An 18,182-nucleotide genomic window follows, 5' to 3' on the forward strand; every position below is an offset into this window, starting at 1 on the left:
TAGGAAACACAGGTGATGTAATTGAAATACGTGCAATTTCTTTTGCTCATTTCACAATCACATCACTTGTGTTTCCTTTGCTTAGGTATCTCATTGTGCAGATGTAGTCCAGCATATGAAAGAGTACGCAGAAGTGCAGCACTGCATGCAACAACTTTGACACTTACAGAAGCCTCACCTTCTCCATGCCTCCTACACAGTTCTACATATACATCATAAATGCAAACAGTACAGAATTAATTATACATGTTAAATGGTTTATTTTTGCTGTTCTCAGAATGTATCAAAATTCACTAAAAACAGTGACTTGAAGGTATTCATCATATAACAGCGGGGAAAAAAAAACACAATCAAAATGATTGTGTTTAAAAAACCCATACAACATAACAAATCAGAATTCAGAACTCCTTAAAGTTAACTTACTTTCCATGACGTCGAAGGATGTCCTATGAACAGCTTACACTCTGTTGTGCTGTTATTACTTTCAGCCCGCCACTTTCTGAAAGAAAACCTCCATCGTTTTTAAAAACATGTTACATGCAATAAATGACTTCTTGCTCTCTACCACAAGTTTCCACAAGGCCAAATCTTGTCAGAGCCATTTATAACTCTTGGATTTCTTGTAAGCCAATCCCGTCATTTGGCATTTCTGCAACTTTCCGAATTAAAATGTTGAAGATCATTTTCACAATCCTGGAATAGTAATATCTTCCCCTTCTTGCTCAGTCATGTTCTACATTTCCTATGACACTGATACTGCTTACTATGAAGCAGACTTACACTACCTTTATGACTACTACAATTATTTAATTCTCTACATCACTTTTAATCACAAAGCAATGTAAAACAGTAGACAGCATTGCAGACTTACATTCCCTCTACTCTATGTTTTGATTGGCTGCTTCAATTAGCTTATAAAAAGAAATAGTTTTTCTGAACTCATTCAAAGTGCACTTATTTCTCCATGACGTCCAGTCTTATGGTTAGAAGTTATGTCTCTGAACTACACTTATCCTCAAGGCCAAATCGTGTAGGAGCCATTAGAACTTCTTGAAATTCCACCGAGCACATCCCGAGATTTTTTCCCTAAAATTTTGGTTTTAAAAACACCAGGTAAGAGTTTTTAAGGTCATACTGCAATTTCTTTGTGAAAATTAAAACAGAATCATTGCAGAATGACCAGCCATTTCTAGACTTTAAATAAGCTGTGTAATGTCCTGATGTTATTGAAGGACCGTCATGATATATAATTGCTGCAGTTACAAAAGTCCTTCCTGATATTGACAACTGCGAAGCCACAAAATTTTTAATTAAAGTTGTCAATTTTGTTCCATCAGGCCTACATCGTTGGAACATTAAAATGACATACTGGCCATATGTTCGTATAAATAATGTGGGCATCATTTCAGATTTACATTGGCTACACTCCATGTTGTGATCAGCTGCTTTTACTAGCTTATTAAAGGAGACTGATTTACTGTCTGGCAAAGTTAAATATATAAATCTTTCTGAGTCTACACTAGTAGTACTTGATACCATACAGTTCTCGCAGTCATGCTGCCATTGATAAGAAAGCCCAAACAGCTGATCTACATCTACACCTTCAGCATGCAATACATCAAGCATATACATTAAAAACTCCTGACAATCTTGCTGAATATTTTGAGAGAATTGTGTTTGGCCTGAACATCTGTCTAACAGATTTCGAATTTCAGACACACTTTCTATGTTTGTTCTATCAGTGCTACATTTCTCTAACACAGAATTTAACAAACTGCAAAATCTTTGATCAGAATTGACCACAATCTCTTCTTTTACATTTTCTAGAGAAAACAAAACATTAACCACTACATTAGCATAGCAGTTGACACCAGAACTGTTTTCAAATTGAAAACCAACAACATCTTCAACAGAATCCTTTTTGTTTCTGCTTATAATTTCAGGTTCATTGACTTTTCGTCTTTTTGCTACAACCTCCCCAGTATTGGTCACATTTCTTCGTTTCCGGCCTACCACACGTTTCTCAAACAAAGGATATTGAGGCAAATGTGGCGCATACTCTCTTCTTAACCTATTGTATTCCTTAACACAATCTAGATCCGCACAAATGCTTGTGACATCACACTCAATCAAGTACAATCCCGATAAAGTTCTAACTCGTGACAATGCCACATATGCCATACCCTCCTTGAACACAGAACTGCCAATATTCACCAATGCACTGTCTACACTTAAACCTTGCGATTTATGGATTGTCACCGCATATGCCAAGCAAACAGGAAACTGCTTACGGCGAACATATAAGTCTTTTACAAGCAAAAATCTAGCAGAACAACGACCAATTAGCTGTACTTCCTCAATGCCATCAAATTTAATTTTTAAAAATTCAATTCCATCTCTATTTCTGTATTTTACAAAATCAACAACATTACCCATTGATCCATTTACCAGACCTCTTTCAACATGTAAATTCCTTCTTAAAATTATACGGCAGTTCAAGCACACATTCAGAGTCTTTTCAAAACCTGCAGTTTTAGATATACTCTTCTCTAATGAATCCAATTTTGTTTTCAGATTCTCAGACAAAATAATTGTTGATCCCATATGCTCTACTCTGTCAATAGCTTCCAGTTTCACAATCTCTTGCTTTTCTAAATGCAACATTTTGTTGTTGAATTTGGCACATTCTGCAAGAGTTGGCATCAAACATATTCCAGATTTCTTCTCAGTAATTTTCTGAAAAATATTCTCAGGCACAACATCTTGTTCTGGATATAAATTTGACAGTAATCGTGCATGTAAAGCTTCTTTCCCATGCTCGGTCACTTTTCCAATTCTAACATCTTGTAGAATAGTCTTGTAAACTTCATCCTTCGCCTGACGCATATTTTCATGCAGTTCAGCATAATTGAAGTTTAACCATATATTGACGTTGCCAATGCTGCCTAGGCACTTCCTGGTATCTTCATGCGTGAGCATTTTGAACACAGGTTGCCCTTTCACTGGTGTCAGCTGCAGAAGATCTCCGAAAACAATGATGTGTTTGCCACCAAATAACACATCATACTCTGTTTTGAGAACTTCTTGCATTCTCAAATGCACAAAGGCAAGCATGACATTGGAAACCATGCTTACTTCGTCAATGATAAGAAGTTTCATTTTCCTCAAGATTCTTGAAACTTCAAAACAAGCATCTCCAGATAGCTTGTGATATTGTAATTTGTTGTCATGCTCCACTGGCAGCATCAGTAAACGATGTAAAGTAATCCCTTTAATGTTATGTGCTGCCAGTCCAGTTGGAGCGGTGACAACACAAGACAGCGATGACTCTGTCCTTTCCTGCAAATAGCATGAAATTGCTTTAATGAGGAAACTTTTTCCAGTTCCCGCTTCTCCACTCACGTACAGTCGGACAGGCTTCAACGACGTACATGAGCACTCTTTCTTGTCATGACTTAATCCATGATCAATTTGCATGGTAACTTCGTCATATATTTTCCTCTGCTCAACGTTGAGTTGTCTTTCCAACTCTTCTAAGTTAACCGCATCCTCCTGAGCATGTGCCATGGCTCTTTCCACTTCATTCATAGCAGTGGCAGCTTCATTTTCGATAACAGGTCCTCCTAGTGGATCCTGACTCAATGAAGCAGAACTCTGACTGTCCTGAGAACTGTCTCTGGCAATCTCGGCTGCAATCATTGCTTCCTGCTCAATTTCCGCATTCAACATTTGTACATATTTAGGGAAAAGCAGGACATTCTATGGTCTCCTTGGCGGCATTGAAAGAGTCTTCGTAACAGAGAAAATCTCCAAGCAGTTCCTCTTCTGCATGCCAAGGCTTGAAAAGTTGCAAAAGTGCTAAATAGAAAAACTCCTTTTTTTCAGGAGATTCGCCACTCAATTTTCGATGGTTTACCAAGTGGCATTTTCTTTGCTTGACCAGACATCCCTCACTTCCTATTACAGCATACACTCCTTTCTCAGTATCTTCTTTGATGTTCCTCTTGAATATGTAATTTTGAAGAACCTCATACAGACAAACATTCTCGAGGTGAATGCTTCGATTTGGATAATATGTATCCAACATGTTGGTCTTCAAAATGTCGGTACTGTTTGGCTCCTTTTCCGCCAAATACTCAATTTCCCGCACAGGTTTGAGAACTCGATTACGCGTTGCAGCAAGACCAAGACTCGCCCAAATGATACTCCTGGACTTGGCATAGAGACTTGCTGAAGACAACCGGTCAGAACATTCGTACGCTCCGATTTCTCGATGCGACAACATCTTCAGACTGAAACTGTACAACTTCTTGCTGAGGCTCTTTTCATGGGAAATGTCCTCCCACATATCCTTCAATTCTGTCTTCTCTTTTTTGGTGATGTAAGACGTCACATACCGAGCCACAGCCATACAGTTATCAGCCACAAACTGTATATCCATGTTAGCATTCCACATGGACAAAATCACCGGGTTGTAGTCATTGATGTACTTGGACTCTTCGTTCCTCTTCAAATTGTATGTGTTTTTAGGTGATTTCTTCATCACATTATGTCGCAGCGAAGACATCAAACTGTTTACTCTTCCTTTAGAAATCACCGGTCGTGGAAAGCCGAAACGACATTTGGTGTAGAACTTGTCCTTGTTTCGGAATTTACGACGACAGTACTTTCCACATCGATGGCTTTGGAAACGCAGAACTTTTTCTCTTAGGCTTTTCTTCTCCTTTGCGTTTGGAACAGCACACGTAGAATACTGTTGTATAAAACTCATCACTGAGTCTTCTGGATCCGTTCCAAATTTAGGTGCATCCTTGATCCACAGCAACATATGTATATGAGGAGCACCTCTTGCTTGGTACTCCTTTCTCCAGAAGAAATCCAACACCTCTCCAAGAGGTGGATTCTTCTTATTCATGATGAAAGACATCATAGCTTCAAATCTATGATTGAAGTACCTACATACATTGACTGGATCCAAAGAGCACAGTTCTCCGGGTGTCTTGAATTCGATGTTTTCTACGTTAGCATTTGCCTCTCGTAGAAATTCAAGTAAGTCTTCCCAGCCATACTCGGCACAGCTCAGAGTGAGGAACCATGTGGGAGTACCTAAGTTCCTCAGCATACATTTTAAATCACCATGACGACGGTACCAGTACTCATTAGTACCACGCTGACACGCCATGAGATTAATCAGGTGAGAATCCAAAATACTGTCTTGGACATTGACTTTATCCATGAAGTCACTTGCCGAGATGTTTTGCATGTGTATACCACTTTTCAAGATGTGGTTCACTGCATATGACAGTCCAGACAGATCGCTTTCAAACAGGAGATGAAACAAATAAGGAATGCATTGTCGAAACCTAGCATCTCCTGCATACAATCGCAAAGTCCGGTATTCAGAAGCAGGAATTTGATGAGGTCGCTCATCATATCTTCCTCCCTGACCTGTTGGAAAAAGCTGTGGGAAACACCGAGCTTCCAAACTTTCCTCCCAAACACTAATGGGACTCCCTTTGGCTTGTTTCATTTGAAACAACTCAATAGCATTCTCCATGACTTCCTTGGAATGCAAAGGATGAACACTATAATGTTCATATATTTCTTCACTAGTAGAAGTTTCTACTTTCTCAATTTGACCAGCACACAAATCGCTATCCTCTTCCTCACTTACTTCCTCTTCTGCAACATATACATTCTTATAGTATTTATTATTTTTTTTCAAATACAATGTTGCCTTTTTAACTTTCCTAACATCTACTAAATCTTGCCATATTTTCTTATTCTTTGTCGGAACCCCATTAACTAAGATAACCAGAGGTTCCTCGTCCACTTTTTCTACTCCAATTGTGGTAATGTTTTTCTTCAAATCTAGAGGCAAATAAACAACTCTTCCCTTTAATCCTCTCTGTAAATCTGATGGAGGCAATTTCCCTGTCTTTGGCTCCATTCTTACAATAGCCTGAAAGGGATGGATACTTTGAATCAAAATAGATTCATAAGTATTTAAATCCTTCAATTCAGAAGGAATCTCAACCAATTCCAGATTATTATGAACTGCTCTAGCAGGCATCTGGTTTTGATTTAATTTGCAACAACAATAAGTACACACACGTTGATCCAATCCCAAATCAAAACAATTTTCTACCATCAAGTATGTTGCGAAATCCTTCCATTCACTATTATTTTCCCTTTCACTTTTTGCATATAAATCCACTAACTTAGTCTGATTCTTATAATAAGTGCGTCGACAACACACACAAGTGAAATTTGGCCTCTCACTTGATTTGACCTGAAACGTGGCAATTTCCCTCTGGAAATTATCTGTACTGGAAACCTGTACACTATCTTCCACATCACCCGCTTCTTCTTGGTCAATTTGAACATTCTCCTCTTTATTTCCAAAGTAACAAAACTCAATTTCTTCACATATATTCTTCACATCTATTTCAGAACCATGCAAAAGAGCAGCACATAATTTTTTAAGCATAATTGCTGGACTCTTAGCATAATACAACATTCTAACTAATTTCCTCACTTTATTATGATGCACTGCTAGCATCCTGAAATGATGAAAAACACTCTGGCATACTCTCCTGGAAAGACAAGCCAGTGAATGACCATGCAAACCTGTCACTTCTCTCACTCTGCAAGGATCTAATTCTTGCAACAACCTTATTTTCTGCTTCAAACTTTTCTTATTAAATGACCGTACAAAATCACAAAGCAAATTGATGGAATCCTGTCGCACACTGCAAATACTACTACACTTCCAGGTGTACACAGGACCCTTAGCACGTCTTCCTAAAACCTCATTACCTAACACCTCTTCTGCCTCTGTTGTCACAAGTTTTTCTTTTTCAACTGGACAACCATCTTTCACTTCATAAGCACGACCACTGGTGTCAACTGCATACACCAAATCATTATCCTGGAAATAACTCTCCTCATTAAAAAATGCCTCACAGCTTGAACTATGCATCCATTCTCCAGAAAAAACTTCACAAAAATTACTACGATTAACTATTCTCTTCCATCTACTATTTCTTTTGAAATCATAAATTGCCTTGTTTAGCTTCCTAATTCTATTGATTATCAAAATAAATAACTTACGTTTAATTTCAAATGCCTCATCAATAACTTTCTCAACTTTTTTTTTTCTCTTATAAAAAACCACTTTCTGTTGACCTTTCTTAATATTTTTTAACAAATTGCCAATTATCCTGTTGCGGAACATTCGTTTACGAATGTCCCTAAACTGTTGTTTCCTTCTACTATCATGCACAGAGTTATCTCTTGCTCTAGCAGTAACATTTTTGATTGGCCTTTCCTTTCCATTTGAATTGCTTCTCTTTTTCTGGACTGAAACATTTTCTGTAGTAATATTTTTTTTACTACAAATATTTCTTATGAATGTTTTTGTACTCTTACCCGGTGCTTTCTTGTTGACTTGACAAATCTTTTTGTTAGAGGACTGCTGCTTTTTTTCAATCACCTGCTGTCTTTGACGTTTTGCAGCCTTTCTCAGTCTTTCTTTCGTTGGCATGGTGAAATGTTGAAATGATCTGCAGTTGAATCTGTGGTAAAATATATTAAAAAATGCTATTAACCACTATTACCCAACAGTACATCAATACCAGTAATCAAAAACTTAAAACACTACTTTACATTTTTACATATAAGATTTTTTAGTGCATGGCAATTTTAGAATACAGAAATAGCAGAAAAGAAATGGAATTTATATTCATGTTACCTGTGCTATCTTATATGTGAATCTGATCTAATTTTATGAGCATATTTTAATATTTTATTGAAGACACTACACATAACCTGTTTTTGAAGGTGTCTTTATTTTTAAATTAAACGGTTTACATTTCTACTTTTTATTTATTATAAATTTTAAAAATAAATGTTTATAGTTCCATAGGATCAAGCAGGTCAGCTTCCCAACCTATGTCATATAATTCGGACAAATCTGCATCCTCATCACGTTCTTCTTCATCCTCAGGATTTAAATCATCCAAGGGATCAACATCCACTGATGTTTCAATTACAAGTTCAATGATGAGGTCAAAATCAACTGATTGCTGATTGTCGCTCATGTTGATGTTGTCTTTATCTTTAAAGAAAGATAACAACAATGAGATGTTGCAGAGTAAGAGACAAATCTCAGAGATTATAATAGTAAAATTGTTTAACAAGAGTAACATTTTGCAGCTATTATTTAGCCATGTCCAGCGATGCTGAGCAGGTGAAGCCTATGTCTAATTTTTCAGTGAACAGGACTCATCTCTTCTTAACCTTGGATAAGCCTCACCGACTCTGTGTCCCCTGCACATACTTAAATGTAAAGGGGCAGATTTATGTTAAATGGCACATCCCCAGGCATGCACCAGTTAACGTGCACCGCTGCTCTGCCACCCATGGTGTGCCGCATTTACAATCAGATAGGAGAAAGCTGCGTCAAAACCCTGCACCTGCTTTAAGCAGGCATAGGTCTTGACGCAACATTGTGGAGATGGGGCACCCCTGAGCCTTGCTGGAGCTGCATCGCACTTGCGATACAACTCCAGCAATGCGCCACCTTTACAGCACAGATACGTCACGCATCTGTGACATTTTTGCCCCATGCTGCGCCGCATTGTAAATGCAGCACACCATGGGTGGCGGAACAGCGGCGCAGGATGACTGGCACATCCCTGGTGATGCGCCAGTCATCATAAATCTATCCCTAAGCTTCTTATCTTGTTACAGATGAACCGCCATATGTATCATCAAACTATTTTGCATTTCCTAAATAGCGAATTTTAAGGAATAAATAGCAATTCTTTACCATTCCTAATTTGCAATGAGCAAATTGCTAATTGCAAATTACCCATTCATTTCCATGGGCTAGGAGGCTCATAGGAATGAAGGTGCAATTTGCGATTAGCAATTAGCTCATCGCAAATTAGGAATTTTTCCAAGGGTGCAGGGGTGTCTCAAGAACACCCTGCTGCACCCCTGAAAAAGAAATTTGGGGGCATATGGCGCACATACATGCCCTAAGGGCATGTATTGGCGTCATATGGCACCTTTTGTTTTTTGGAAAAAAAGCTTTTTGAAAAGAATTCGCAAATTACCACCAACTAAAAGTTGGTGGTAGTTTCCAAATCCTTAATGTCATTTTTTACATATTTTTTGTTTGATACATTGCATTTAAGGAATCGCAAAATTTGCAAATCCTTCAGTGCAATCGCAAAATAAGGAATAGCAAATTTTGCTATTTCTTATTTTGCATCAAACTTGTTTGATACATACCATTTGTCTAATTAGCATTCGCAAAGGCCGAAATTCGCAGAATTTTGATCTTTGCGAATGCTAATTAGCTTGATACATATGGCCCCAAGTGAGGCCTGTCTTGCAACATGGTGCATCTTTTGCATCACTGCTGCATCGGTTTCATGTGGCACGTTTTTTTTACACCATGACACATCTGCCTAAATGCATCAATTTGTAATTTTGTCGCCTCATAGCAAATCTTTTGCACCGCCGCTGCATCATAAAAGTGACGCACAGTGGCGCAAAAGAGGCATACACCTATCATAAATCTGTCCCTAGCATTTTAAATAATTAATCCAGGATGACGATAAGGTGTGGCCTATCCAGAGGTTTGTTTAAGGTGAGGCCTACTCAGGATTGCAGATTAAAGTTACGCTTGATGAAGAATACAGAGGAGATAATACATGTAAAGGCCTACCAATGAAGTAAGTAATGTCCACTTTATTGCGCCAGTCATCATAAATGTATCCCTAAGCTTCTTATCTTGTTACAGATGAACCGCCATATGTATCATCAAACTATTTTGCATTTCCTAAATAGCGAATTTTAAGGAATAAATAGCAATTCTTTACCATTCCTAATTTGCAATGAGCAAATTGCTAATTGCAAATTACCCATTCATTTCCATGGGCTAGGAGGCTCATAGGAATGAAGGTGCAATTTGCGATTAGCAATTAGCTCATCGCAAATTAGGAATTTTTTCAAGGGTGCAGGGGTGTCTCAAGAACACCCTGCTGCACCCCTGAAAAAGAAATTTGGGGGCATATGGCGCACATAAATTTTAACAACATTCCTTTACCTCAAAAACGATTTTCAAGTCATAATTTGAAAACACTGCCCACAGGGAAATGACTTAAAATGTCCTTAAGACACATGAAAGTGTTTTTTGAAAGCCTTTGCAATTTTTTTGGGTCACTTTTAACATGGTTATGTGACTCAAACAGTCAAAATCTAAATTTACCATGCACAAGTGTGACCATATTTACAAGGAATGTGCCCCACGGAGAAAGGTCTTTTAATGTAATATGGGAAAAATGACATCAGAGACACTGAAATGCCTTATAAAGAAGCATACACCATTATATCCTTGTCATAAATTTACAAACCATTCCTTTTCCCCAAAAACGATTTTCAAATCATAATTTGAAAACACTGCACATGAGGAAATGACTTAAAATGTCCTTAAGACACATGAAAGTGTTTTTTGATTGCCTTTCCAGCATGGTTGGGTCACTTTTAACATGGCTATGTAACACAAACATTCAAAATCTAAATTTGCCATGCACAGGTGGGAGCATATTTACAAGCAATTTGCGCCACAGAGAAAGGTCTTACATTAAAATGGGAAAAATAACATCAGAGACAGTCAATTGCCTTATAAAGAAGCATACACCATTATGTCCTTGTCATAAATTTAAAAACAATTCCTTTTCCCCAAAAACGATTTTCAAATCATAATTTCAAAACACTGCACATGGGAAAATGACTTAAAATGTCCTTAAGACACATAAAAGCGTTTTTTGATTGCCTTTGCAGCATGTTTGTATCACTTTTAACATGGCTATGTAACACAAACATTCAAAATCTAAATTTGCCATGCACAGGTGGGAGCATATTTACAAGCAATTTGCGCCACAGAGAAAGGTCTTACATTAAAATGGGAAAAATAACATCAGAGACAGTCAATTGCCTTATAAAGAAGCATACACCATTATGTCCTTGTCAGAAATATTATAACCATTCATTTTCCTCAAAAACGATTTTCAAGTCATAATTTGAAAAGACTCCACAGCTCCTATGCAGAAAAACACCCTGTCAGTACTAATACTTCACATTTTCTCCAATTACATTTTCTCAAAGAAACAAAATCTATTTGTAAAACACTTGAGACAAAGCAACATTTGAAAAACACAACTTTCTTCATAATTTTCTCCTTAAAGCACACTATTCTCTATCTAAATTAAAGAAATATTTTCTCACCTTAGCAAATACTTTGAGTTTCAAAACAGTCTCAGAAACACACCAATTTGTCTTCAGCAGAGCAAAAGGTATGCACTCCAGAGTCTGCAGCTATCAAAAGCACAGAAATGCTGTAATTCTTCACACATATCTCTCATGTCACCCAATCAAAACTCTTCCCTCACTTTTTTTCAAATGAAAAACCTTCCCCCCTCTGCCATTTCATGCCTTTTCTGCATGGCAACCACCTCTTGGAAGACTTCTGGTGTTTGCAAGTTCACACAACAATGTTGCAATTGAACTCTGAACTCTCAGTGCACCTCATATCCAGTGCATTCTTTCATTTAATGATTTTTTCTTGACCACTCAAAATACATCTTTCAAACAACTCATCCATGCACCCTAACTTTCTGTTTTCAGCAATCAAAATCCACCAATCACTGTTACTGCTTCATTAACACAGAAACTCCACAGTTTTTTTCATTTTAAACTCTTATTTTTTCAACTGCCATTTCATTGCCACACTTCATCTGACTGCAGGAGAACCTTCTCTCACCATGTTTTCTGTCTGGATTGTTGGACATAGTTACATCTATTGGGCTCAGAGGTATGCTGAGAACAGGAATTTACCTAACCTCAATTTACAAGATGTGGAAATTAAGTGGTTTGGCCACAGAGGATTAAAATGTCACCAATTGATACCATTGGTGAAAACCTTTATGCATTTGCCAAAACCTGACCTGTTAATTGTGCACTGTGGAGGTAATGATTTGGGCACTTTGACTGGGGTAGGTCTGGAAATGCTTTTAAAGGACACCTTTGAGCAATTGATGGCACTTTTTCCTCAAACTGCCTTGGTATATTCAAATATATGCCAAAGACAGAAATGGAGGTGGTCTAACCAATTTTGTCCACAAATTGAGAACAAATCTGTTTCAGCTTACATGAGAGACCATGGAATGGGCTCCCTGTACAACAATAACTTGCGTTACTACATGCAAGATATCTACAGAGGAGATGGAGTTCACTTCTCAGATGAGGGCAACAGAATTTTCATTCCGAATTTAAGACTGTGCATTGGTACCTACTTATAAGTACCTAAATGTACCATAAACCCAAAAGCTCTTCTCAGAGCTACCCTACATCTGATCACTCACAATTATTATTTTACTCTAACATTTTTCACTAATTTTCAACAAAGTACGCTCCCTGGGGCGCTTCCCGGTACGCGAACCGGGAGCTAACCTCGCGAATTTTTTTTTTAAAATGTTTTTTTTTCGCACATATAAGCCTCCTCAGCCACCCTCAGAAAACCTAGGGGGTCAAAATAAGTCTACCGTGCCCCCTTCTACCCATTCTGAACATTATTTGCCCTCCATCTTGTATCTTAATTCGACCGAAACACAAAATGGTGGACTCCCGTAACGCTTAAGGTTCGCGAACCGGGGCGCTCACCAGTTCGCGTACCGGGTCGCTCCCTGGGAAGCGCACCATCAAAAAAGGTGGGAAAGTAGTTTACAGAAAAACGACAGGAGACAATTTCACCAAATATAGATTAGCTCATACTACATACCAATCCCTACCATTTTCACAAATTTGATTGGAATTCCATTTAGCCATTTAGCTTGTAGACCTCTCTAAATACCCTGAGGTAAATTACTTCTCAAAACACATCTGAAGTGTTGGAATTGACAACCAATTAAAATGTTACTTTCATTTTCTACTTTTTTTACCTGACATTTGATTGGTTATGTACCTGAATATATATAAAGAAAGAGAGAGAAACACAGCCATTTTGACTACTACTTCCTGAACTACATTGCAAGATCATTTTCACTCACAACTTAAACTTGTTTTTAGAAGGTGAGATATTATTTTATAAATTTGAAAACATTTTCAGATAGTTATATACTATCCCTCTGTAAGAGTTAGACATTGAGAAAGGCTTCTTTATTATAATTATGGATTGATTTAGGTTTCTGTGGTATAATTATGAATTTACTTAGGCTTCTTCACAGGCACTTTTTAATAGTACTACTTCACGCCTGAAACCATACAGTGCCCATAGATTACTTCTCTGTTATAAACTCACAAGTACCTGTCTGAACTTAAACCCAACAGTGCCCTATCTCTACTGATATATTTATTTTTTATGCAAATTACAGCAATAAAATGGAAGGTGAGCAGAATGTTTCCTTCGAAATTGTTCTGGACAGCAACAATGAACAAGTTATGGAACCCATTGATGACTTAGAATTCATGGATGAGTCACGGGACTATGAATTACTTCAATGTGTAGAATCTGTCGATCATTTACTCCATTATGATGACGGTCAAATGTGGGAACTTATGTTCACTCAACAAGAGGACATATCGGACAGTCAAATGCTAGACGTTCTATTAAATTTTGAAAAACAATCCGAAAAATAAAATTGTATGTAATATTAAAAAATTGTTTGAGTCTTTAATCATTTTTATATGTAATTCATAAACTAGTTAAATGTTAGAAATGTTATTAAATTTTGAAACACAATCACAATAATAAATAATTGCTTAAAAAATAAAAAAATTAAAAAATAATCAACAAAACCAACAATCAATTAACATACAGTATTTGAAAAGTCTATCATTCATTTTTCATTATAGTACGCTGCCCAGAACGCTTCCCGGTTCGCGAACCGGGCGCTACCCACGCAAAAAAACAATTTTTTTTTTTATTTTTTTTGCCCCGCGGGGCCCTTTTAAAGCCTCCACATTAAACCTAGGGGGTCAGGGAGGATATACTATGCCCCCTTATGGTCATTTCCCCCTTTGTTTTGGCCTCCTCTTGTCTCTCGATCCTACCGAGAGACAAGATGGCAGCCGCTCCGGACTGTTTAGAATGTTGACAGGCACCGGAGAGCCAATCAGCTTCGCTACGCGAAGTTTCGGTACGCGTAAAGTCCGCGAACCGGAGCGCTGCCCGGAGCGCGCTTACAGATATATATCTTTTTTTAAACGTTAATTTCTCAAAATCCACTGAAGCACATATATTGAGACCTAGCAAAGGCACATCGGGCTACCAGTCCCTACAATTTTGCCAAGTTTCGTGCAAATCCATTCAGCCGTTCGGGCTAAAAGTGAGGCCAACCGCCCTATGGAAAACTCAATGTTAAAAACACGTTTTGGGACCCCCCTTTTTTCTCGGCCCCCCCTTGACGAACCCCCCCCAAATTTCCAGGGGCTGCTCAGAAACAATATGTTCCATTTTCCTGAAAATTTCAGCCAATTCTGTCCTCAAACGCCAAAGTTATTCGACATAGAATTTTCAAAAATCCCATAGGGAAAAAATCCTAACTATATATACCTACTGGCGACCGCCAGTAGGTAATATCAGGAATACCGTCTCCCACCGTTCGTGAAGAAGCAGAGGCCACAACGGGGACACTGGAGAAAGCACTTTATTTGATTACAGGCATAATGCATTTTGGCCAAGGCATGGCCTTCCTCAGATGCCATCAAATTGCTTACTGGCGACTCAGTCCTTCCTTTAAAATCTCACTGCCATTGCTTCATTGGTTGCAGATCGCCACACCCCCTCAATAAGCTACGGCACACTGATTATTATTCGGAGGAACTACAAACCCCAGAATTCATTGTGCAGGTAAGTGCCGCTTAAGGTGTGTCCTTGTGGATTCGCAATGTTATGGCAGTTTCACGTAAAGGCCGACAGTCTATTTCCAAAACATAAAATCACAAAATGCTTTCTCCTGTCCCCAAGACGTTCCATCCCCTCAATGTCAATTTTCAGACGGGCAGGGTTTGAAATGACAGTGCTGATTCCAATCCGCCATGAAGTCACAGCCCGAATTGCAGCCGCCCAGAAATCCAATATCATGAGAGGCGAGCACCGGGCTGTTGCAATACCTTGCATTTAGAAGAGTACCGCCGAAGCAGAAACCAGATGGATCCCGGGCCACTTGAAAGAACGGGGCCTCTGACGCGCGTATCTGGAGACCACGCGAAGTATCAGGAATACCTTCTCCCACCATTCGTGAAGAAGCAGAGGCCACAACGGGGACACTGGAGAAAGCACTTTATTTGATTACAGGCATAATGCATTTCAGCCTAGGCATGGCTTTCCTCAGATACCATCAAATTGCTTACTGGCGACTCAGTCCTTCGTTTAAAATCTCACTGCCATTGCTTCATTGGTTGCAGATCGCCACACCCCCTCAATAAGCTATGGCACACTGTTGATTATTCGGATAGAAAGAATTGATAAAGATAAAAACATATATATATATATATATGCCACAAAGCTCCTCCCAAAAAAAAAGACGAGCAGAGACCCAGGGGAACTGTTGAAGGCTCTTTAATGGAAAATAATGGCGGATGCATTTCTAGCCGATGTGTGGCCGTCGTCAGCGCCACAAACCTCCAAAGATGAGATGCACTCTGCTGTTGAGCGCCGCCTTATCTGAACTCGTGGTAGCGAGTTCGCACCGCCCCCTCGGCAATGAGGCACACCTGTGCAGAATCCTTGACTGTTGAAGGGAACTACATGTCCCAGAGTCCTGTGTAGTGGGTCCCCGGGGGTGTTACTCGGGGGGGAGGATCGATGGAAAAGGATCCACTGTGCTCGGCAAAGTTACAGCAAAGTGTGCCCAAAAGAAAAAAAAACTAAATGTGACGGTTTGAATTCTGTAGGTTTGTAATCCATCAAGTGTCCTCCTCGGCTCCCCAATACCACCTCAGCCTCGGTTTCCAGGGTATACTTGTGGCAGGGACTACGCTGACAGTGCAGGCAGCCCAAAGGGAGGTCTGAATAACCTCGTCACCACCAGCTTGATTCCCCGGGTTCCAAGGCGGGCTTTGAACTGTTCAAGACGCTGTTGAAAAAAAGTTGATTGTGGCAGGGGACTGCCACAATGGGTGCCAGTGTCGTTCTAGCCCAAACGAGGCAGGGGTCTCTGAAATGCATCTCTGGCCGATGCACAGTTTACTTGCCACAAAGCTCCTCCCAAAAAAAAAAGACGAGCAGAGACCCAGGGGAACTGTTGGAGGCTCTTTAATGGAAAATAATGGCGGATGCATTTCTAGCCGATGTGTGGCCGTCGTCAGCGCCACAAACCTCCAAAGATGAGATGCACTCTGCTGTTGAGCGCCGCCTTATCTGAACTCGTGGTAGCGAGTTCGCACCGCCCCCTCGGCAATGAGGCACACCTGTGCAGAATCCTTGAATGTTGAAGGGAACTACATGTCCCAGAGTCCTGTGTAGTGGGTCCCCGGGGGTGTTACTCGGGGGGGAGGATCGATGGAAAAGGATCCACTGTGCTCGGCAAAGTTACAGCAAAGTGTGCCCAAAAGAAAAATATATATATATATATTACCTACTGGCGGTCGCCAGTAGGTAGTTATAGTTAGGACCTAGTTTCCATAGGAAATCCGCAACATTCTATTGGGAATAACTTTGGCGCCCGTGGACGAATTCTCGCGAATTTCTCAAATTAGATGGCCAGCTCCGCTCCGCTCCCTCCCTGTAAGTTTGGGGGGGATTCGTCAAGCATGGGCCGAGATAAAAGGGGGGTCCCAAAACGTGTTTTCCCCATGTTAATTTCCATAGGGCGGTTTGACTCACTTTTAGCCCGAACGGCTGAATGGATTCCCACCAAACTTGGCAAAATTGTAGGGACTGGTAGCCCGATGTGCCTTTGCTATGTCTCAAGATATGTGCTCCAGTGGATTTTGAGTAATTTAGGTTAAAAAAATATATATATCTATAAGCGCGCCCCGGTACGCGCACCGGGGAGCGCACCGGGCGTGCTACGCGAGTACGCGAGCGGAAAGCTGATTGGCTCTCGGGTGTCTGTCAACATTCCAAACAGTCCGGAGCGGCTGCCATCTTGTGTCTCGGTAGGATCGAGACACAAGAGGTGGTAAAAACAAAGGGGGAAATGACTAAAAGGGGGCAGGGTAGACCCCCCCGACCCCCTAGGTTTGATGTGGGGGCCATAAAAAGGCTTCGCGGGGCAAAAAAATGTATTTATTTTTTTCGATTTTTGCGGGGGGAGCGCCCGGTACACGCACCGGGGAGCTTACTGGGGAGCGTACCATCGGGAAAACCCATTGAAACAGTAAAAAAATGTTTTAAAGTGCTTAGAGGTAGGGTAGCTCTGAATAGAGTTGTTGTGTTGTGTGGGTGATTTAAGTACCAACATGTAGGTACCAATGCAGAGTCTTAAATTCAATGTAGACCGTCTCCTCTGTAGATAATTTGCATGTTGTTACAGAAGTTATTGTGGTATATGGAATCCATACCATAGTCTGTCAGCAAAGCAGAAACAAATCCTTTAAGCACTCCCTGAGAAGGCCTATGGGATTACTATGTAACACAAAAAAGTTGCACAGTATACTGTAAGTCTCTTTTTATATTATAATCATTTTGGTACTACTTCATGAATTACATATAAAAATGAATAATGTCTCAAACAATTTTTAATTATTAAATATACATTTATTGTTGTGAATTTTCATAATTTAATAACACTTGCAACATTACATTGTCCGGAATCTCCTCCAAATTTGTATTGTATGATTCCATATTATCTAAACAGTCAATGAATTGTTGGTCAAGAGACTCATCCAGGAAGTCAAGAAAATCTTCTTGAACAATCTCCTCATCGGTAATTTCGAAAAGAATCTGCTCATCAGTAATTTCGAAAGAAATATTGATGGTCTGTGGTGTATCTTCCATTTTCTTGCTGTAAATTGCATAAAAAATAACTATATCAGTAGAGTTAGGGCACTGTTGGGTTTAAGTTCAGACAGGTACTTCTGAGTTTTTAACAGTGAAGTTATCTTTGAGCAGTGTATGGTATCAGGCAGGAAGTAGAAATATAAAAAAGTGCATGTGAAGAAGC

The sequence above is a fragment of the Lissotriton helveticus genome, chromosome 4_1 (assembly GCF_964261635.1).
Source record: "Lissotriton helveticus chromosome 4_1, aLisHel1.1, whole genome shotgun sequence".
NCBI classification, from domain to species: domain Eukaryota; kingdom Metazoa; phylum Chordata; class Amphibia; order Caudata; family Salamandridae; genus Lissotriton; species Lissotriton helveticus.